This window comes from Dreissena polymorpha, chromosome 5, assembly GCF_020536995.1.
Source record: "Dreissena polymorpha isolate Duluth1 chromosome 5, UMN_Dpol_1.0, whole genome shotgun sequence".
NCBI classification, from domain to species: Eukaryota; Metazoa; Mollusca; class Bivalvia; order Myida; family Dreissenidae; genus Dreissena; species Dreissena polymorpha.
The window spans coordinates 73,912,303-73,935,636 of NC_068359.1; the positions used below are offsets into that span (position 1 = coordinate 73,912,303).

Below are 23,334 nucleotides of genomic sequence, written 5' to 3' on the forward strand. Positions count from 1 at the left end.
AAAACATGGACATGCTACGAAAGCAGGTTTTCAATGTTTAAAATATCAATAAAATTAAAATAAAGTTTTTAAAATGAAATCTCAGTAAAGGTCTTATAAGGAAGCTACCTACACAAACATTTTCATTATAACGCCTCAATCCAAACTACAGGAATTGAGCAGGAACTTGTTTTCTATTTCCGGCAACAGTGACTTCGACGCTTATCTTACTAGTCCAAAATGTACTCCCAAGCTTAGTCTAAATGACACCAACATTCATGTACACACAACATGTCAATGTAATACCTCCACCAAAACTCAAGTAATTTCGCGGAAACTCTTTTTCAATTTTTAGTAACAGTGATATTTATCTTAAACTGACGGGCCCAAATGCAGTCCGAAGCTGCTGGTAAGAATCCTACAAACACAATTTCCTTGTAACACATCCTTTCAAACAAAAGTTATTGAGTGGAAACCGTTTTTGTATTTTCAGTAACATCGACCTTTACCTGAGTTGTTAAATCAACTTAAAAGGGATTTGACTTTTCGAACTAACTGAAATGTTATTCCCTAATACATTATAACTAAGTTAATTAAAGAACTTTTAGAGATATTGAGCAGACATTGTTCTCTTGGACGCCCAAACGCCAGCGAGCGCTCGCCCACCACGTGTGTTCCTATAGATAGATAGATAGATAGATTTATTTCGGCAAGGAATGCATACATTGGCATTTACAACATGTACAAAATATAAAAATTTCACATACATGAAGATAAATATACCATGGCATACACACCAACACCAAGGATAACACAAAAATGAGTAAACCCATATTTCCATTGTGGTCCTTTGTGCTGGTGGCAGAACATAGAGTGGCACTTATAAAAATGGAGAATGCATAACATTTATGGAAGATAGGATCAATGTTGATAAAAATTTATGACTAGAAATGTTTCCTTAATCCAAAAAAACACAATACACATAGAAAGTTACAGATTTTCTAATAAATGAGTTTTTAAAGACGACTTAAGGTAGCGCACCCGTAATGGGCACCTATCCAAGTATAATCAAATCTATTATTTTCTTAATCAGCATCATTTCACTGAACTGCATGCAAAGTTTTAGGAAGTCTTTCCATGCTTTTTAAAAAAATATACTGATTTTTTCAAAACCACCCCCACACTCGGCTTTTGTCCAGTTTATGTGCACCCCTGGGGTATATGAAAGTTCCACAATTCATCCAGATTTCCAAATATAGGCATGCAGTTGGTGTGTACAGATGCAGTAAAGGTGTTTACAGTTTAAACAAGATGAAAAAAGTTTTCTTGTACAGGCATTTATTTTTTATAACTTGTTATCTATGGAAGAGCACCATGAAATGTAATAGTTTCAGGCAAGTAGAAATTGGTTTGGTTAAAAACAAAGTGTCATAAAATTCAAAATAGTATCATTAAAGTAATTTGTTTAACTTAGTTTTTATAGAAATACTATATACAGCAAAAATACCAAGAAGTAGACCGATTCACCGTTTACTTTTTTAAATTAAAATTAAAATGCAACATGCATGGTTCGTATTTTCCGCAGTAAATCACACAATTTAGCCATAACGTTGCTTTAATTTTTAAAATTGAAGAATGTGCATAAAAAGTGCAACATATTTAACAATAAAAATAGCTTATATGCAATATTTAATCAAATTACGTTAGAAAAGAAATCAAACGCGTCGCAAACAAGTATACGTCGTCGGCAGGATTCGAACCTGCGCGGGAATATCCCAAAAGATTTCTAGTCTATTGCCATAACCACTAGGCTACGACACTTATTATTAAGCTCTTCAACCTTCGAAGAAATCGCGGGAAATCATTAGGGGTGCGCTACCTTAAAGACAGACAATCTATCAATCTGAGTTATACTAGAGGGTAAATTGTTCCATAATGAGCATCCCGTGTAACAAAAGGACTTTGACCCGAAACCTTTGACTTTGGGGACAGCAAATGCACCTTTTTGAGTTGACCTGGTCCTGTATGAATGAATAGAGGCATGCGGAATAAAATGTTCTCCCATATAGTCAGGGGCGAAACCATTTTTAATCTTAAACACATGGCCAAGAACAATCTGGTCTACACGTTTATTGACTGGTAGCCAGTTGAGGAATCGAAAGTGTTCTGGCCCAAAATTTGGCCTTGAATCGAGACCTAGGACAAACCGCAATTACTTATTCTGGGTGGTTTGGAGCTTATTTTGTAACAATTTGGTGAGACTATGGTACCATATAGAGCAAGCATAATCAAAATGACATTGGATCAAAGACATGACAAGAAGTTTCTTGGTTTGCTGGGTGAGATATTCTTTCTTTCTATATAGATATTTTAACCTGGAGTTGGCCTTCTGATTGACTGAACGAGCCATGGTTTCAAAGAACAAAGTGTGATCCAATGTAGCCCTAAGGTATTTGACTGAAGATGTAGATTCAAAAATGGTACCATTACAAGAAATATCGAGAGAAGGGTTTGACCTGATGCTATGCCTTGAACCAAAAAGAATAGACTCCGTCTTACCTAAATGCAGAGACAACTTATAATCAAGCAACACCTGACTAACCAGATGTAAATCCTCTTTCAATAACCTTTCAATATCAGTTTACACTTACCAGACACGAGAAAACCTGAGTCATCTGTATATAAGCATTCGCTGAACAGTCTCTTATCACTATAAAAATCATCACACTACCCGTTATCGTTTACAAGATGCGTGTCTTACGATCCAGAGGCACGGAAGATGGGAACGACTGGAAATCATTTGTGCTAAATAACCCCATGTCACTATCAATCAATAATTTCAGAGGCTTTGTGGCAGTTTGTTGGCTTTGTTATATTATGTTAAATATTATGGGGGAAATGTATAAAGCAATGGGCTGATACACCAACTAAAGGAGTTCAACAAGCAAGCATATATAAATGTATTATAGAAAAAAATATTTGTTTTAAACTTACGATAATTAACTGCAGTCATTTTGAACATCGATCTGAAACCCAACACGACGGAGGATTTAACAATTTATGGTTAAGATTTGCCAAACATAAGGTATAACAAATGTCATAATTTTGGACTACCTGAAGTATGGTATGACTCAAAAATTTCAGAAAAGGGGAGCCCAAAGAACTCAGAAGTGTTGAACACTGGATATCCACATAAAACTTCAACGGTGTATAGATTTCATTGAGGAGAACTGCCATGCAGAAGAACCATAACCCTACTCTTTCTTTAATAAGTTATTGCCCTTTGTTTTTTGATGATTTTTTAGGGCTATTTCGCAGATACCATGCAAGATTTAAACATGAAACTTCATGGCTGTATTGATATTAATGAGGAGAAGTGACATGTCAAGAAACATAACCCTTCATTTTCTGTCTTAAGAGTCATTGCTTTTTGTTGTTTTTGTATGATGGAACTTTTTAGTGCTATATCTCAGATATGATACAGAATTTCAACATGAAACTTCATAGGTGTGTAGAAATCGATGGGAAGAAGTGCCATGCACAAGTAACAATCCTGAACTTTCTTGACTTAGAGTTAGTGGCCTTTGTTGTTTTTGTATGATGTAACTTTTCAAGGCTATATTTCAGATACGCGACAATATTTCAACATGAAACTATCGGTGTGTAGATATCAATAGGCCAAATTACAATTTATAAAAACCATTACTCTTAAATTAATAATTACTACCTATTAATTATTACCCTACACTTAATGATTCTACTGTATGTCATGGGATTTGCACCGTTCCATAAACAAAGTTTATTTGGCGGGGGAAATCAATTCAACGAATTTGCATGTTTATTTTAGAACTTGTGTCAGAGTAAAATTTGTAATCTGAAACACACTTCTTATGTTATAGATTACAGGACATTAAATAATTCTAGCTGCAATTGAACATTATGCATGTATGTTATAAAAAAAACACACTTTGCATTGAATAAGCTTTTGAAAACTCATCCACAAATTTACAAAAACATACAATGACAACGAATCCATTTGGAAATGTGGGGACCCTTGTAAGATTTGTCATGGGGGAGTTTTTGAAAGCAAATCGATGGCTTTAGCCTGGTACGTTGAAAAACATGGATGCCGGGGATGGAGCAGTTTTCCTTATATGGCTGTAGTAAAACATTGTTAACACTCTAGACGTTAGTATTACACCTCAATCTGCAGGAAAATTTTGTCATATCATTTGTTCTAATGATAACTTGGCTGAACTTTGAAAATGGTTTTGTTTCCTTGAAAGACATGGCCCCATTAGGGGAGGGCAGTTATCTTGAATCCTTAATTCTTGACGCTCTTATGGTAATGTTTATTGGCAAATCTTTATTAAACTTGGTCAGAACATTTTGTCCCAATGAAATCTTGGCTGCGCTTTAAACTGGTTCATGAGAGCTTCAAAAATAGGTCAATATGCCAATTGTAATAAAAGCATCTTTATTCTTAGGGCTCAGACTACATTCAAAAGGGGAGAAGTGAATTCTCACTCATATGAAATTAAGGAGAAGAGAGGCAACGTAAAGGAGAAGTGGTTTATGTTCGGCCTTTAATCAACTTCACTTATTTCGTTCACCTCATTATCATGATTAATCAGAAACAATTCTCATTCGGCAACAAACCCACTATATTTACAGTGTTAATGTTTTTTATAATTGTATTTTACTTAATTTAAATAATATATTATAAGTCAATATGTGGCTCAACGTAAATCATCAGAAGGAGAAGTCACTTCTCCTTCATGTAATTAGAGGGAGAAATAAGTATGTCCGGGAAGAAGTTATCTCTCACATCTCCCTAACGGCTGAGCACTGATTCTTTCTTTGTCAAATATTCACAGTTGTCAGGTCAGGTATATTTGTTCTAATTATATATCACCTGATTTCAAAAACAACAATAGGCTGAACAATCAAATATTTATGTTCCATTTCTTTCATTTTTTGAACTCCACTTTGTCAGAATACTTTAGTTCCTTATTGCCCCTTTCTTTGACACATTACACCACATTTTGTTTTATTTTTACATGTTTTGTTTAAAAACCCATAAACACTCAAAATCAATAAATATTTCATACAATATTTTGAAAAATAAAGCAAACATATACAAAATCGATGTTCGTTATAGCAATAATCAAAATTTCAAAGCTAGATGTGCTCTGGTAATATAAATATAACACGATACAAAATCTAGTTTTTATTTTTTGGTCATAATATATTCCATTAGAATTTCCTGGCTACGGTATTCGAACATTTACGTGTAAATACAAGATTGGCTGTGGGCAGCTTTCAAAGCATGACATAGATCTCCTGAATAGGTTATTCTTCCGACGCTGCCTGGTGTCGTATTTGCTTGTATTTCCTTAAATGTTACCATACCAATCTTGCGTTGAAACTTTTGCTATAATTGCAATAAGGAACACTGATTGTTTATGGGTTAACTTTACACAATTTGTTTTAAAATATTGGTTTATTTTAAGTATTTATGTTACTTTAAGTACATGAATAAAGACTTGATTTTATTCCACTTTTAATTTTTTCAGATTTTCAATTAATACCTATAGCTATACATGGACATTTCAACCATGTGCTCCTTTGTCAGTATGCGGAACCGCTTCCACTGCAGCAGTATGTACCAACATCATTTATTTAAATGGACTTCCATGGACTGCATTTTACTAAAACCTATACATGCTTTAACATCGAAACATATGTTATGAAGTTAGGAAAACATATTTTTCATCTTTCATGATCAGATCTTTTTAAACAAATGATATGTTTTTCACATGTCAAGTCAATCATGGGTAATAAATGATGTTATGAAACATCATAAGTAAATTGATGAGAGGTTTGTATGTTGGACTTTTGTTTGCATCTGTCACAGCACAGCATGTTTTCCTTATTAATGAGGGTAGTATTGTATCATCATTGCAAGAATCTGACCAAAGTAATGTGTTACAACTACTGTCATTCAGGATTGTGGCATGACTCAGATCTTAAGAAGTAACATAATACATTATGCGGTGTAAAAAAGTTTATCACTAGTGCTAACCTTGTAAAGAGTACATGTTACATGTAATCCTGGTGTCCCTAGTTGGAAGGTCAATGTCAACACATGTATGTCATCATACTGTTACAGTCTGTCTAGACTTTTGATTGATTATTCAAAATTAAATTAAAAATATCTTGCCACGTTATGATAACAATATAGTATGGATAAGTTGCATGCAAGGGCTCTGTATTGCAAAATCAAAATTAATGTCAAGGTCATGCCTACAGGTCAGTGCTCAAAATATGAAGAAAAAACAGCTTTTGCTGACTGCATTTTTAGAATAGCATGTCTCATCCTGATGATAGGGCATGAATAGGGTATGTCTGTGTACTGAAGTAAGGTCAAGGAACATTACACTCATTATATGATGTAATAATGGCAAAATAAATGGCATTTATGACGATGCTGCGAAGCAGCTCGTCTATGTTATCATACCATGAAAAAGAAAAAAATCACAATGGCGACCTATGTAAAAGACTGAGTCAGTCCGATTGAGATAGCTCGATTTTTCTAATCGGCATATTTCGCTGATTATCATTGATAAAGGTAAAGGAAGCTCAGCTTTAAATAGAACAGCATATTCTGGGGGAAAATATTTAATACTAGTTTGAAAACGTTAATTTTAAATCAGTTATATTCAATCCATTATATGTTTATAGATCAATGAAACAACTATGCATTTTTTGTATTGTATTTTACATTTGTCGTGATTCTGTAAATAAATTGCGAATGAAAACGTGTATAATAAGCGTTTAACGCGATCATGAGTGTAAAAAACGAATTATTTCGAACCTGCCATGTGTAAACGTTAAAGCGAGTATGGTATATAAACAGCATACTAGCCGTCCGATATCTATGAAATTCGCTCTTATGCATGCTCTCTCATTTGCATATGCAGAGCCACATCAGTGCACACACTATGTTTGATAATTCATTCGTTTGTTGGATATTGTTTGTGGTGTTAAACACATATTAGATCAAATCGCGGAGATTTCGTTAACCTTACCATGTGTTCATGGGCGAACTCACGTATTTAAGTCGTATTCGACTATGTGCTCAAACCTACTTCGTTTCAGGAATCATCATGAAATTATTGCCGTACTTAAAGAACAAACATGCATAAGCTTATTGAATTAGAGAAAAACAATAATCAAAAGAGAAAAATTATATGTTCATGCACATGGGCATGTGAAATCACGTCCGTACGCATAACATCATTAACTTATGAAAGGAAACAACGAAATATAAAGTTTGGTATGATATACATGTGAAATTAAAGAGCATGGTGTAAGGAAAGAGCATGTCAAGTTTTGAATATATCTGCTACGTAACGTAATGTTATAACACACAAACGTTTTACTGTAACAGAACGTTTTTTAAGATAAGTGGTAAAGAAAATACTAGTACACGTCGAATATATTTTTAAAGATATGTCTTGTTATATTTGATCGAGAATGTAACCCGCCTCCCAGTTTCGTTGAATTGGGAAAGTTCCCCACGGGTACTACTGTCCGCATTGTGTACACACCGGTCTTAATGACCTGTGTACTAACGCTAAAGCGGGTGGGTAGCACTTCTTTTACGAGTGAAAAGTGAAAGCGAAAGAAGGTCAGGTAATCGTGCTTCTGATAGTCGCTATCAGTCTTTATAGAGATTCAAAATTACATTTAATCATAATTTTAATAACATTTCTTTAAACAACATTCCTTTTTAAACACACAATAAAAAACAAACGATTTTTCTTTTATTATTATTATTTTCATTCCTACGCAGAACTACTTTGGCGGAAGCATAATTCCCCAAACCAGGGGAATGTGATGCGTCGTAGTATAGAGGTGACAATATCGTAGGGACGTCACCATCTATGTATGGAATGCTACTGCCCGTATACCCAGAATTTTGTTCGTACCCACAATTTTTCGTACCCATTTTTTTTCGTAACATTTTTTTTCGTACCCGATTTTTTTCCTACCCAATTTTTTTTCGTACCCAAATTTTTTTTTCGTACCCACATTTTTTTTCGTAAAATTTTTTTTTTTCGTAGTTCTACTCAATTTGTTTGGGCATATTTTTGTACCCAAAATCTTCGTACCAATTTTTTTTCGTACCCAAAATTTTCGTACCCACATACACAATTGTGGTGATGTAGATACACTTAAATTGATGCTTTTATACCCATCCTCTTCAAAAGCATCGTCACACCAGTATTGTCAGTACTTTGATTTAAAAAAGGTTTGAAATGACACACATGTATTTGAATAATTACAACATATACATTGTTTTCTAGACAGCATTTATATAAGGTGTCTAATATTGAAAATCAATGTAACAATTAAAACTTATAGTTAGACTGTTTAAAATTTACTTGTGTTCTTATTGTTGAGTTATTTTTTGATATAACACTATATGTCTTCAGGGCTTTTAATCAACAATTGTGTACATTTACATTGAACAGGCACGCCAGATCGAAACTGCTGGATCTTTATCATTTAATCTTGGTAAATGGGATTCTGCAACTTTCAATGGCAGCATTATTGCAAACACCTTGGAACTGCAGTTTACAGGCGGTACACATGGCAGGTATGTATAACCTACCGTCATGCATAATTGGTGTTATGGTATTGAAAACGGCAAGGAACACGCTTATCTGTTTTGATGTCAACAGGTCAAAGGTTATAGGGCTTTGTAGTATAAAATCCATTTTTACATGATATTTTAAGAATGGTTTGAAGTATCATTATGCATATTGGTATGCTGGTGAAAGCTTTAGAATTTGATGTCAAAGTCCAAGATAATCGAGGTATGCTATACAAAATTTATCTCAAGAATTTATTTCATGTGTTGATAATTTTGCTGCATTTCGGAGAAGGTGCAGACATGTTTTACAAACACCCCTTGTTGTATCTTGAGTGGAAATGGTGTTTTTCAATATTTGGCCTCTATAATGCATGTATCCAATACTTACCACTCCGATCAATAAATAGTTCTTTTTGTTTTTGTTTATTTTTAAACACAGTGCACATACCAGTATGAATTGACATGTTTTCTTTTTAACAATACTTCTCTTGCTTTCTACCCCATAAAATATAAATTGACTTTGAAATTGTGCTTTTCAGAAGCACCTTTATAAAGATGGTGTGCAAGAAAGGTGGAGACCCAGAACTGCAGTTTGAAGCAGAGAGTCCAATGTTAAACTATGTAAGCTTGATACGAGTATATGATTTCCTGTTATACATATTAGTAATTCTATTGACAATTTACAATTATTTCTTAACAATCTGTACACAATTTGCAAAAAGTTGAACGTTATCTTTGATATAAATGGCTAGGTCATATTTGTATTCGCTAATTATAAAAATAATGTCAAATTATTTGTGCAATTTAAATATAAATCTTTTTCAAGCCAATTTTTGTATTGAATTCTATTTACTTATGTATCCGCTGTCTCATTTTGATGGAAGAAATGGGTATACTGGTAAAGCAAAGACATCTTTCGGCCTCAATTTGTCTATAGGAACAAACAACTAAATTATTAATTATCTTGGTGAGGTGGTATACTGTCAGTTGGTTGGTCTGTCATGCTGCACTTGTGTAATAATGTCGAAAACTTGTACCTGAGTTTTCTGCGTACCATCATGAATATTTAATAGATATAATGTATTGTTGTTTATACTATTAAGAATTTTTTGTAGATATTACTTGCAGAGTTATGTTCCCTTGATTTTATGCAAACTGCCACGTCATTCTCTGCAGAGGTTTGTGCCATTGAGCTTAGATATATGCTTAAGTGTTACACATGCCAACAATACAGAAAACAAAGCGTGTATAGACTATTATATAAAGGGAAAGCTATTGACTCAAGAAATATACAGGGACCTGCTTAAAACTGGGAATGTTGAATATATTTTCTAAATCTTTTACAAATTCTAGGGAATTTCTCAGTCTGAAAATGTGTTCAGTGTAAGGTTTTAATGAAATGGCCATTAATTTATTTACTCATGAATACTGGAAAAAAATTAATTAAAATTGAAATGTTTTCAAAATTGTTGTTCTAACCAACGTAGACAGACGGGAAGGAAGGGGGAGCAGTGTTCAGAAACCTTCTTTTTACTCTAGAAGTTTCGCTAGATTACTTTCATAATTTATGTTTCCAGAGATTTAACCTGATGTCATCATATGCATGTCCCAGTTAATCATCTGACCCAGCCAGCCGTGGACTCAGACCTGGATCTGTCCTGGTTTATATTTTGTATGTTCATGTACAGATATTTAGTTGATTTTTTGACATACATTTATTCTTTGTAGATAAATATGTGATTTTATGCTGTATATTGTTTGTCAAGTTGAGGAATGTTTATGCCCCCGGATCAAATGATCGTTTTATATTGTTTTTAGCTTGCCTGTCTGTCATTGTATGTGACTGTCTTTGTATGTGTCACAAAACTTTAGCTTGGTCATAACTTTAGCAATATTGAACTATAAAACTTATTTATCATTTTTAAAATAATAAATAGTTTGACAGTTTTTATTCCCCCGGATCGAATGATCGGGGGTATATTGTTTTTGGCCTGTCTGGCATTGTATGTGTCTTTCTGTCATTGTATGTCTCACAAAATTTATCCTTGGTAATAACTTTTGCAATATTGAAGATAGCAGCTTGATATTTGGCATGCATGTGTATCTCATGGAGCTGCACATTTTGAGTGGTGAAAGGTCATGGTCATCCTTCAATGTCAAAGGTAAAATAATTCAAAGCGGCGCATAAGTAGGCATTGTGTTTCTGACAAACACATCTCTTGTTAAATTCTGACTTTGTGAGCTTTTGCTAGTTTTTTTAATTAAAAATCTAAAGAAAATTATTAAATATGATTTGGAATGCCAACGTCATGTAAGGTACGTGATTTCTATGTCAGGGTTTAAAATTTAAAAAAATCTCTTTTGTCGCAAAAAGATTGATAAATCAAAATGTTAATTAAAGTTTATCATGCCATTTATTCAAAATAACATCATAAGTTGTTTTTACATTGCAATTAAGTGTATAAACTATTCATAGTAAAGATATAACAACCTTCAAGTGAGAAAAAAAGAACATAAATAGTAATATAAACAACACCATTTACTCTTAATCAGTAAAACGACTCTATAAAATACGCAAAACAGTTTTTCTTAAAACTGACTTACACATTTTTTAAGAAATTTAATGCAGATCTGATTTAAAGACTATGTAGCTTATTAGGATGCTGAAAACATACCCTGCAATCTTTAACATAAAATACAGGTTTTCGAAATATTTGTTTAGGTGGTGTGTACGTCCATAAGATAGTAGGCCATCACAGACAACAACTAGAAATGGCGCGGCAGAGGCCGACGCGTATCCCCACGCCGAATGTTTGACCTAGGTGTGCCCCAGGGTTGGTAATGGGGCCATGCATAGCTGAGATTGACCGTATTGTCATAAGAGAAGTTCATCATCAATTAGAAGTGAATTGGTGTAGAAATGAAGAAGTTATAGTAAAAGGCAATTTTGGGTGGGTGTGACATATGTGGGCAGGGCGCCCCAGGGTTGGTAATGGGGCCATGCATAGTTGAGATTGACCGTATTGTCATAAGAGAGGTTCAGTATCAATTTGAAGTGAATCGGTGTAGAAATGAAGAAATTATAGTAAAAGGCAATTTTGGGTGGGTGTGGTCTATGTGGGCGGGGCGCCCCAGGGTTGGTAATGGGGCCATGCATAGTTGAGATTGACTGTATTGTCATAAGAGAAGTTCAATATCAATTTGAAGTGAATCGGTGTAGAAATGAAGAAATTATAGTAAAGGCAATTTTGGGTGGGTGTGGTCTATGTGGGCAGGGCCCCAGGGTTGGTTATGGGGCCATGCATAGTTGAGATTGACCCTAATGTCATAAGAGAAGTTCAGTATCAATTTGAAGTGAATCCGTGTAGAAATGAAAAAATTATAGTAAATAAAATTTTTTGGTGGGTGTGGCCTATGTGGGCGGGCGCCCCAGGGTTGGGATTGGGGCCATGCATAGTTGAGATTGACCCTAATGTCATAACAAAAGTTCAGTATCAATTTGAAGTGAATCCGTGTAGAAATGAAAAAATTATAGTAAATGGAAATTTTTGGTGGGTGTGGCCTATGTGGGCGGGGCGCCCCAGGGTTGGGAATGGGGCCATGCATGGTTGAGATTGACCGTATTGTCATAGGTGAGGTCCAGTATCAATTTGAAGTGAATCGGTGTAGAAATAAAGAAGTAAATGTAAAATAACCTAAAAAAATGAGTGATAATTTCTGACGCGGCCCCACCCCAACCCCTATAACTTTTGACCCAGGGGTCAGATCAAAATTCCAAATAGTGCAGGGTCGCACATATGCTCATAGCTACCATGTGTGTAAATTTCAAGGTTCTAGTGCTTTTAGTGTAGGAGGAGATAGTGGCCAGGACGGACGGACAGACGGACGGACGGACGGACGGACGGACGGACGGACCGCGGAGATCACCACAATATCCCCACCTTTTTTTCAAAAAGCGTGGGGATAATAACTTAATTGTGTATTTATTTTAAAATAAAGGAATTGAAGAGGATATTTGTTGATTGAGTGGAATTATATTTTTACGTGGTTTTTATTTTTAGCTCACCTGATAGCAATGTGCTCATTGTGAGCTTTTGTGATCGCCTTTTGTCCGTCGTGCGTCTTCTTTTGTGTGTCGTGCGGCGTCAACATTTGCCTTTTTAACACCCAAGAGGCCACTTTTATTCATGAAATTTTGTCAGAGCATTGGTCTCAATGATATTTTGGATGAGTTCGAAAATGGATACGTTTGCTTGAAAAACATGGCTTCCATATGGCTGTTGGAAAAACTTGTTAACACACTTTAAGTCACATTTTTTCCAGTCTTCATGAAACTTGGTCAGAATATTTGATTTAATGATATTTTGGATGTGTACGAAAATGTTTCCAGTCTATTGAAAACCTTGCCGCCAGGGTGTTCTTTATTCGTGAAAGTTGGTTAGAACATTTGTTCTTATGACATCTTGGGCTGCACAGAACAGGTCAGTTCCTTTGAATCTCAGGTGATCGACTTTGGGCCTTTTAGGCCCTTTTGTTTGTAAATAATCTTCATAAATAGCATAGTCATGAGTGAAAATTAAGTTTGTTGTGGCAATGAGTGAAATAAATAGTAAAACTATATTTTCAGTAAATTACTTCACACAAGGATGCAGCTGAAAGGAACCAGCCCCCTTGAAGACAGACTGTTGCAAAGGCTCACATCTGCCTGGGGCCATTTTGGGCAGAATTGTGTTAATATTGTCAAAAATTAGGTATAGATAGATAGATTTATTTCGGTATCATGGTGCAAATAATACTTTCTAAGAATGATTACAGGATTGAAGTGCTTCTTACTATTTTCAAATGTTTTTATTGGAGGCAAGCTGTGTTATTTTAAAACATTTTGAAAAAAGGTCCAAGGCTCTACTGATTGGAAGAAATTTGACTTAACTATAAGGACTAAACATACTTTGAACAACTATCCAACTGATTTAAGTTGTACTTACCGTCGTGGGTGAACCTTTGCCACTGACGCTGTTGACAATTATATTTATTATATTTTTCATATTTATTGTTTTGTTTTGGAAACCTTGAAAAACGTTAAGGCTATCTGTGAAAGGCTTACATGTGTTAATTGCACAAAATTTATGTGGGAAAACATAGATTGGGCTTTAATTTATCATAAGGGACATTGAAACCAATAATTGTTTTTTCCGATTTTGAGGGTTTTCAAAAACAAAACCAATTCCATTTTTACCAATATTTTTGCATTTAGTCCTTGCATTGTCACGTTTAATTTCACATCATGATTAATCATAATCTCAGTAAAGCAACAGTTCGTGAGGTGATTGAAATTCCCTGTTCTGTATATATGTCTATCCTTACAAAACACAGTCTGACTGCATCTTCACATTTTGTGTTTTCCACTGTCATTTGTTATTTCACGTCATACATGTAGTATTTATAATAATATTGTGTTGTTGTTGTTTTTTTAATTGTTTTTTTTATATTTATTTAAGTACAACCATATTTTTCTTGTGTTATTCTTAGAATGCTCATTATATACATGTATCTATTTACAAACCCAGAAATCGCTCCATTGATCACTTCATCGAGGCAAGAACACATTTAATGATTTTGTAATAGAAACATTTCCTTTTTATTTCATCTTCAGACTCACTCCTGATTAATTCTTAGCGCAGCCCATTTACTGAAGAATAAATCTACAAATTTTATTTAAGAACATTAATATAAAGTAATTGCCGCTTAAACCTGCGACTTGCACTAATGCCAATAATATTATGTTCTACCCAGTACATGGATATCATTACTTCACATGTGGTATACCCTTGTGATCGATCACTTACTGAACAATTTATAAACTTCACCCTTCAACTTTTTGTCGACCTGCTATTATTACTTGAATCCCACATTAATGCTAACTAGAAATGGCGCGGCAGAGGCCGACGCGTATCCCCACGCCGAATGTTTGACCTAGGTGTGCCCCAGGGTTGGTAATGGGGCCATGCATAGCTGAGATTGACCGTATTGTCATAAGAGAAGTTCATCATCAATTAGAAATGAATTGGTGTAGAAATGAAGAAGTTATAGTAAAAGGCAATTTTGGGTGGGTGTGACATATGTGGGCAGGGCGCCCCAGGGTTGGTAATTGTGCCATGCATAGTTGAGATTGACCGTATTGTCATAAGAGAAGTTCAGTATCAATTTGAAGTGAATCGGTGTAGAAATGAAGAAATTATAGTAAAAGGCAATTTTGGGCGGGTGTGGTCTATGTGGGCGGGGCCCCAGGGTTGGTAATGGGGCCATGCATAGTTGAGATTGACCGTATTGTCATAAGAGAGGTTCAGTATCAATTTGAAGTGAATCGGTGTATAAATAAAGAAATTATAGTAAAAGGCAATTTTGGGTGGGTGTGGTCTATGTGGGCGGGGCGCCCCAGGGTTGGTAATGGGGCCATGCATAGTTGAGATTGACTTTATTGTCATAAGAGAAGTTCAATATCAATTTGAAGTGAATCGGTGTAGAAATGAAGAAATTATAGTAAAGGCAATTTTGGGTGGGTGTGGTCTATGTGGGCGGGGCCCCAGGGTTGGTTATGGGGCCATGCATAGTTGAGATTGACCCTAATGTCATAAGAGAAGTTCAGTATCAATTTGAAGTGAATCAATGTAGAAATGAAAAAAAATATAGTAAATGGAATTTTTTGGTGGGTGTGGCCTATGTGGGCGGGCGCCCCAGGGTTGGGATTGGGGCCATGCATAGTTGAGATTGACCCTAATGTCATAACAAAAGTTCAGTATCAATTTGAAGTGAATCCGTGTTGAAATGAAAAAATTATAGTAAATGGAAATTTTTGGTGGGTGTGGCCTATGTGGGCGGGGCGCCCCAGGGTTGGGAATGGGGCCATGCATGGTTGAGATTGACCGTATTGTCATAAGAGAGGTCTAGTATCAATTTGAAGTGAATCGGTGTAGAAATAAAGAAGTAAATGTAAAATAACCTAAAAAAATGAGTGATAATTTCTGACGCGGCCCCACCCCAACCGCTATAACTTTTGACCCAGGGGTCAGATCAAAATTCCAAATAGTGCAGGGTCGCACATATGCTCATAGCTACCATGTGTGTAAGTTTCAAGGTTCTAGTGCTTTTAGTGTAGGAGGAGATAGTGGCCAGGACGGACGGACAGACAGACAGACGGACGGACGGCGGAGATAACCACAATATCCCCACCTTTTTTTCAAAAAGCGTGGGGATAATAACATAGAAAATAAAGTTGAAAATAATAAGATGGAATATAAGTAATTGTAAATGCATGTATCGCGATCTTTTCCCACCCACTATAATGAATCAAAAACTGCTCACGAGACTTCAATTTAGAATTTAGGATACATTAAATTTCAATGATTATGTCCCAACTTGACCATTTAACACTCTGCCATACGTTATTGCAGTGGAAGGCTACATATGCTATATGTCTTTTAGTATATGTGTTGCCTAAAACTATTCCACTACTGAGTACTACCATACCCTTCAATAACACATAAAACGAAAAAAACAACTGACTATTTACAACTTTATATCCAGCCATCTTAACTTAAGTTTATTTTGAGTCTTAATTTGGTGTCCCTGGCTTGTCTCGCGTTTATCTCCAGAATGCGCACTCTCCGCCATCTTTGCAATGTTAATTAGCTCATCAATTGATTTTGGCTCCTTCATCAACACATGGCTCTTGATTTGTTTGCCCAGACCATGAACCAAAATCCATGATTTCATTGCCCTTCTTCCCTAATATGCGCCCACACGTTTGCACTTCTTCTATGTATTGTTCAACATTTTGACACCCTTGTGTCAATCCAACAAATTTCTCATACGTCTTCGTCCTGTTGACATTTGTGTCAAATCTTGTTAAAAATGCCTGTTTAATTTGTTCATAATCATTTTGGTCTCCTCCGATAAGTTCAATTTTCAGCATCTTTAGACATGGACATGCACCACTAAACACACTTTTGTTTGTCATTTCAATTATTCATTTTTGCTAATGCTTCTAGTTTTTGTATGTAAAATTTGGCACTTTCGCCAATTTCAAATTTTCGAACATTAACACTTATATTTCCTCGAGGCATTTTGAAATCTACGTTACCACTTGTACAAATAAACCAGTCTTGATGAATTAATCCTCCGAAATTCTACCCACGTCACCGTCCAAACGATGCCCTGATTCTCCACCATTATGTCACAGGACGCTATTTACGCTATTGTTGTAGTGGGTGTAATAGCAATTAATTCCAAGTTCTATTTCTACATTTTATTTCTATTCTACTCAATTGAACTATTTCCACATTACTTAATTTCTCATAATTGCTACTCGTTTTTCAGACATCCTATTCTTAGCCTCCTATAACCCTCACTGACTGTCACATCCATCCCTAACTCCCTTCTCACAGCATTCTGACACACCCCTAGTTCCTTTCTTTCAATCAAATCTAATTATCTTAATTAGCATCTTTCAGTCATTGGCCATATTCATATCATCTGCATATCCAACTGTCACTCACAACATTTAACAACACCTTTACCCCCTACTATTTCACACTTGTTAAAACCGTCTACCTCTAAACTTGGTGGAACTATTTCTCTATAGGTTTCTCCCTGAATCCTCTTTGATCAATTTCTAAGGGTCTCTGGTATTAGCATATCAATATAATTAACGACAACTTACATATTTACCAACATACATCATACATGAGAGGTAAACTAATGTGCATCATAAAACATATTAAAATATACTTTCAAAACTTGACCCTGGTTACACCATCATAGGCGCTCGATGGCACTGGTTTTTGTTTTTTAGTTACTCGTTGTTTATTATAATGGATACACATACTAAATCAATAAAAATCGTCTGACAAAACGTCTTCTTCGTGTTCTCATTTACGCCACGCCAGTTACGTGCGTACGATCCACCCCCTGTATAAACAAATTTATAACAGTATGTAATTTTATTTCCCATTAATGCTTTGTAGCATGACATAAATATTGTGTGTTTAAAATAGCACTAACTCAATTACGCCTATCATCACATAGATTAGAAATAGAACGAGGTCGATACCACAATATTCCTCGGGATAATAGGAAATGTAAATTTTGTAATCTTAATGTCGTAGAAAGTGAATACCATTTCTTAATAATATGTCCAATATACAAAGATATTAGAAAAACTTATTTAAAGGCATATTATCAAAGGTGGCCAACATTAATTAAGTTTGATATATTAATGAAAACACAAAATAAAAAAGAAATCATTAATCTTTCAAAATACATATATAATGCGAATTGTTTACGGAACAATTTAGAAACAAATTAATTTATCTATGTCTACTATTTTTTCCAATAATTTGATGAGAACTAATCAATATGAATGTTTAAATGAAACTAATTATGTAGAACAATGTACTCTTTGTATCATTATTTTATTAACAACTTTCATTATCGATGTTAGAAGAAAATATCCTATGTTATGAATTAGTAAAATATTTGTTAACTTCCTCCATTACATAATTTTTATAATTATTACCTAATTTAATAATAATTATCATCCATGTCATTACACTGGTGTATTATGTATAATTGTATAATGCATTTGGCTAAAAAGCAATTGTATGCTTAAGAGCTAATAAATGTTATTGTTGTTGTTTAAGATGAGGTTATGTTTTATTAGATTTTTTAGTAAACTAGCAACAATTTTATTTATTATTAGCCCACCTGAGCACAACGTGCTCATGGTGAGCTTGTGTGATCGCCTTTTGTCCGTCTTCCGTCGTCCGTTGTGCGGCGTCAACGTTTGCCTTGTTAACTCTCTAGAGGCCACATTTATTTCCAATCTTCATGAAATTTTGTCAGAAGATTGGTCTCACTGATATCTTGGATGAGTTCAAAAATGGTTACGTTTGCTTGAAAAACATGGCTTCCAAGGGGCGGGGCATTTTTCCTTATATGGCTATATATGGCTATAGTAAAGTCTTGTTAAAACTCTAGAGGCCACATTTATTGTTTGATCTTCATGAAACTTGGTCAGAAGATTCATCCCAATAATATCTCGGACGAGTTCGAAAATGATGCCGGTTGGTTGAAAAACATGGCCGCAAGGTGTTGTATATTGTGTATTTATTATGTGAGTGTCAACACTAATGTGAAGGCAATATCACAAGATACACGGGCTTCTATTCTACGACATATTTACAGTAGCATATGAGCGTCTATACAGTTGCGCTGCTAGATAGCTTATGCGCAGGGCTAATCACCGGAGCGGGATAAAGCGGGAATCCTTAACACGTGGTTGATCACGTTGTTATTGTTATGTTCTAATAATACAACATTTCCCTCTTCATAAATAAAAGAAAATTGAACTGCATGTTTAAATAAAAATATAACAAGGTTTAAAGTTCATGCATGATTATAGAACACAAATTTAAGTACTCTATGTAACGAGTTTGTTTTGAATTGATTCTGTGTGCTTTGCATAAATCAAAATATAACAAGATTAAAGTTTATGCATAATTATAGAACATGAAGTTGTCTGCGTATTGAATGATAATAAAATCAACGGTTGTCATACTCCGCTCCGTAGAAGCGCGCATTCTTCTTAACTACTCTCCCAGACCGGGTTGCGAAAGAATTGTCTAAAGGTATGACCTGGGCAGTCTTGGCTGAAGCAGCTGATTGGGGTTCCTTAGGGGTATTTGCAAGGATGTTGTAGTCGGGTACAGATATGTCTGAAACATTTTCGTTAGTTTTGTGTAAAGCAATGCGATTTCTGCGATACACTACTTCTCGCGTCTGTACGGTGTAAGACCTTGGACAGTGCTTTTGTATCACTTTTCCCGGAACCCAAATTTTACCCATCTGTATCCTAAAACGGCCATTTACATTTAGAGGCGGGAGGGATTTGACCGACTTATCGTAGTTCTGCTTGCTTCTCGCTTGAGTGTATTTAGAACACTGTTTGACCTTGCGGGCATTGATAACCTGGGGGCACAGCGCTTTGTTTGTAATCGGCAATACTGACTTAGTTCTGCGATTGAGTAACAGCTGTGCACGGCTGTAGCCACTGTTGAGTGGTGTGTTTCGGTACTCTAATAGTACGACATAGATGTTCTGATTGCTATCCCTAGCCTTTTTCATAAGTGTTTTGGCGATGCCTACACTTCGCTCGGCTAAACAGTTTCCTTGCGAGTGTAACGGCGATGATGTGGCGTGTGTGAAATGCCACGATTTTGAAGTCAGCAAACTCAGTGCTAGAGAACTGAGGTCCATTGTCACTATGCAGCACGTCGCAAATTCCGTTGCGAGCAAAATGTGTCTGCAATTTTCGAATTACTGTGTACGACTTTGTGTCCGGTAGAAAGTCAATCTCGAAGAAATTCGAATAATGGTCCACTGTCAGTAGGTAATTCCTATTGTCAAAATGAAACAGGTCTGTTGACAAAACTTGATAAGGCCTGTCTGGGAATTCTGACGTAATCATTGGCTCTTTAGCATATAAGTCTCTGTGAGTGAGACAAATTGGGCATTGTAAAATGTGCTTTGAGATTTGCTTTTGCATGCCAGGCCAAAACATACAGTCTTTGGCCCGCTGCAGGGTCTTTGTCACGCCTAAATGACCTATGTGTACCTGTCTGATCATGTCGGGCTGCAGAGATCTCGGAATAAGGAGTGTTTGACCTCTGAAAATTAGGTCATCCTCATAAGACAGCTCATCCCTATGATTGAAGAATTCCGTAATCACGGGGTTACAATTTGACCGAGATTCTGGCCAGCCATCTAGTATCGTCTGCTTTAGAAGTTGCATCTGACTGTCGTCACGAATTGCCTGTCTGATTATTTCTAAACGTCTGTCAGTCACCAGCAGTTGCTTTCTAACCGAATGAACGTGTGTGTCCAATCCGTCAATTAGAGTTGGGTACGTGTCATTTACTGAGTGTCTTGACAGAAAGTCTGAGGCGGGTATGTCTTTACCACGCACATGCTCCACAGTGATGTCGTATTTCTGTAATGACAGAAGTAGTCTCTGAAGCCTCGGAGGCGCTGCCGATAGAGGTTTTTTATGATTGATGAAATCGGTTTGTGATCACTGTGAACAGTCACGTGTCGTCCGTACGTCAGTTGGTGGAATCGCTTGCAACCAAACACAATTGCAAGAAGTGCAAGAAGTTCACGTTCAATGTTTGCATACAGCTTCTCACTTGCGGTCAAGCTTTTTGAAGCATACGCAATTGGCCTACCTTTCTGCCACAGGGAGCAACCTAACCCGTTTTGAAAGGCGTCGCATTCAAGCACAAGGGGCTTCTTGGGGTCAAAGTAACCTAGAACTGGTGCATTCGTAATCACGGCCTTGACTTTATCGAAAGCGCGCGATTGAGGGTCATCCCAGAGGAATTCTACCTCCTTTTGCAAGAGGCTCCTAAGGGGGGCTGTAATCTCTGCGTGATTTGGCGCGAATTTTGCCAGGTAGTTGACCATGCCTAGAAAGGTCTCTAACTCGGCTCGAGTTTGGGGGGCTTTAAGATCCGTAATTGCGTTTTGTTTGCTACTGTCGGGTTTCAGATCTTGACTGAAAACAACATGACCAAAGAACGGCACTTCAGTCGCACCTATAATACATTTGTCCGGGTTAAAACGCACACCCTTTTTAGAGCTAGTTTGAGCGCGTTGCGCAAGTTTTGATCATGCTCCGCCCTTGACCTGCCACTTATAAGAATGCCGTCGACAATACAATGGACTCCTGGTAAATCTTCAAAAAATTCATTGCATTTCTGCATGAAAATGTCTCCCGAGGAACTAATTCCGAACGGTAGTCGTAGGTATGGGCACCTTCCGAACGGTGTCAAAAAACACGTCAGTAGGGACGACTCGTGGTCAAGTTTCACACTCCAAAAGGCATGTGTGATATCAAGGATGCTAAAGTGCGTAGCTCCTGATAAGTCATTCGTAACGTCTTCTAACGTCGGCATTGGGTAATGGGGCCTGCAAATAGCGTCATTCAAAGCTTTTGGGTCTATGCATACCCTAAGTTTGCCTGTCTTAGGTTTCTCTATAAGAACTGTAATGTTAACCCACGCGGTTGGTTCGGTGACCTTTGTGATGATTCCATCGGAAACCATTCGATCAAGCTCAGCCTTAAATCTAGATTTTAGGGCTTCTGGGACTTTGCGCGGGGGGTTCACGACGGGGACTGCATTTTCTTTCAAATGCAATTTGGCATGACCTGGGATTTCTCCTACACCGCTGAAAAGCGTTTTGAATTCGGACATCACAGTGTCCTTGGTAAGAGGCGTCTGCTCTTTTGGGGTGTTTTCAACTAAATATGTCAATTTGATCAATTTCAGATCAAGTGATGATTTGAGGCCAAGTAGTGGAGGGGCTTTGTTTCCGACTACATAGAATAATGCGTCTATTTTGTCTGATAAGTGGGAGCAAGGGAGACGTACTTTACCTATAACCTTAATTAGGTCACCTGAGTATGAGGTGAGTTTACTGTCGGGGGCTTCCAATTGGCTGCTCAGCTTAAGATTGCGAAATGTATCGTGAGGGATTATATTGCACTCACTTCCTGTATCAAATTTGAAATTGACCGGAGTCATATTTGGCCCAATTGAAATTTGTACAAATGCACGGTCTTGAGACTGTGAAGAATGTGCACTTACCACGTCAACGAAGTACTCGAAGGTGTCGCCGGAACCACTGTCACTGTGTCCACAGGCACCTTCCATAGCATTATTGTCAATGTCATGCACTGACTTGTGCGCACTCCGTTGTTGTCTACACTTAAAGGCAAAATGGTTGAGTTTGTGGCACTTTCTGCACTGCTTTCCGAAGGCAGGACAGGATTGTTTGTTTGACCCATGGTTGTTGCCGCAGTTGTCACAGGGTTGCTGTCCACGGTGTTGCTGTTGTTGTTGTTGTTGTGGGTACTGCTTATGCGTTGCCTGGCGTCGTTTCGGTCCTGATTTCCGCTTGGAGGCGATAGCGTCCACTGGTGTTGCCGTCATTGACGTTGCGCCGGTTTGATTGGAAACAATGTTCATTGATGCCATTTGATGTTGGCAGTATTCAAAACTTTGAGCAATCTGAATTGCCTTATCGCGAGTCAATTTGTCACCCTCGTTGATCAGTTTTTCACGAATTCGTGTGTTGTTGGTACCGATCACTAGTCTGTCCCGGATCATCTCGTCTTGGATGCCATTGTCTTTAAATTTACAGTCTTGCGCTCTAAGGCGGAGTCGGGTGATGAACTTGTCGATTGAGTCTGCCCCTTGGACTTCATTGTAAAAACGAAATCTGGCGAAGACAGAGTTTAGTTTCGGCTGCACGTACGTTTGAAATCTCTTGTAGTGTGCTTCTAGTCTTTTGTTTTCCTCGTCGGAGAGCTGCCAAGTTTGATATACGTCTCGCCCTTTGTCGCCAATCCATAGAAGAACGTAGGCGATTCTTTTTTCTTCTTTTTTGTCCTTTAATGGCCCTTTGAACACAAGTTCGGTGTGACGCTTGAACTTTTCCCATGCTTCAGGTAGATTTGAACTCTACCAGTCCATGCTGGGCGGTGTAATTCCTGACATATTCATTGTCACTGTTTAGTATTCCGCGCGTCGTGAACGAAATCCAGTTGATATCAGTTTATGTGAACGTTAAGTCCG

The 23,334-nt window shown here is 36.7% G+C and overlaps 1 non-coding gene across 1 annotated transcript; it reads right to left on the reverse strand.

Annotated features, from left to right (window-relative positions):
• Positions 1–1,718: 1,718 nt before the first annotated feature.
• Positions 1,719–1,799, reverse strand: Trnas-aga (transfer RNA serine (anticodon AGA)). The gene has a single exon. It is a non-coding gene; the product is annotated as a tRNA-Ser (tRNA).
• Between the last annotated feature and the right edge of the window lie 21,535 nt (positions 1,800–23,334).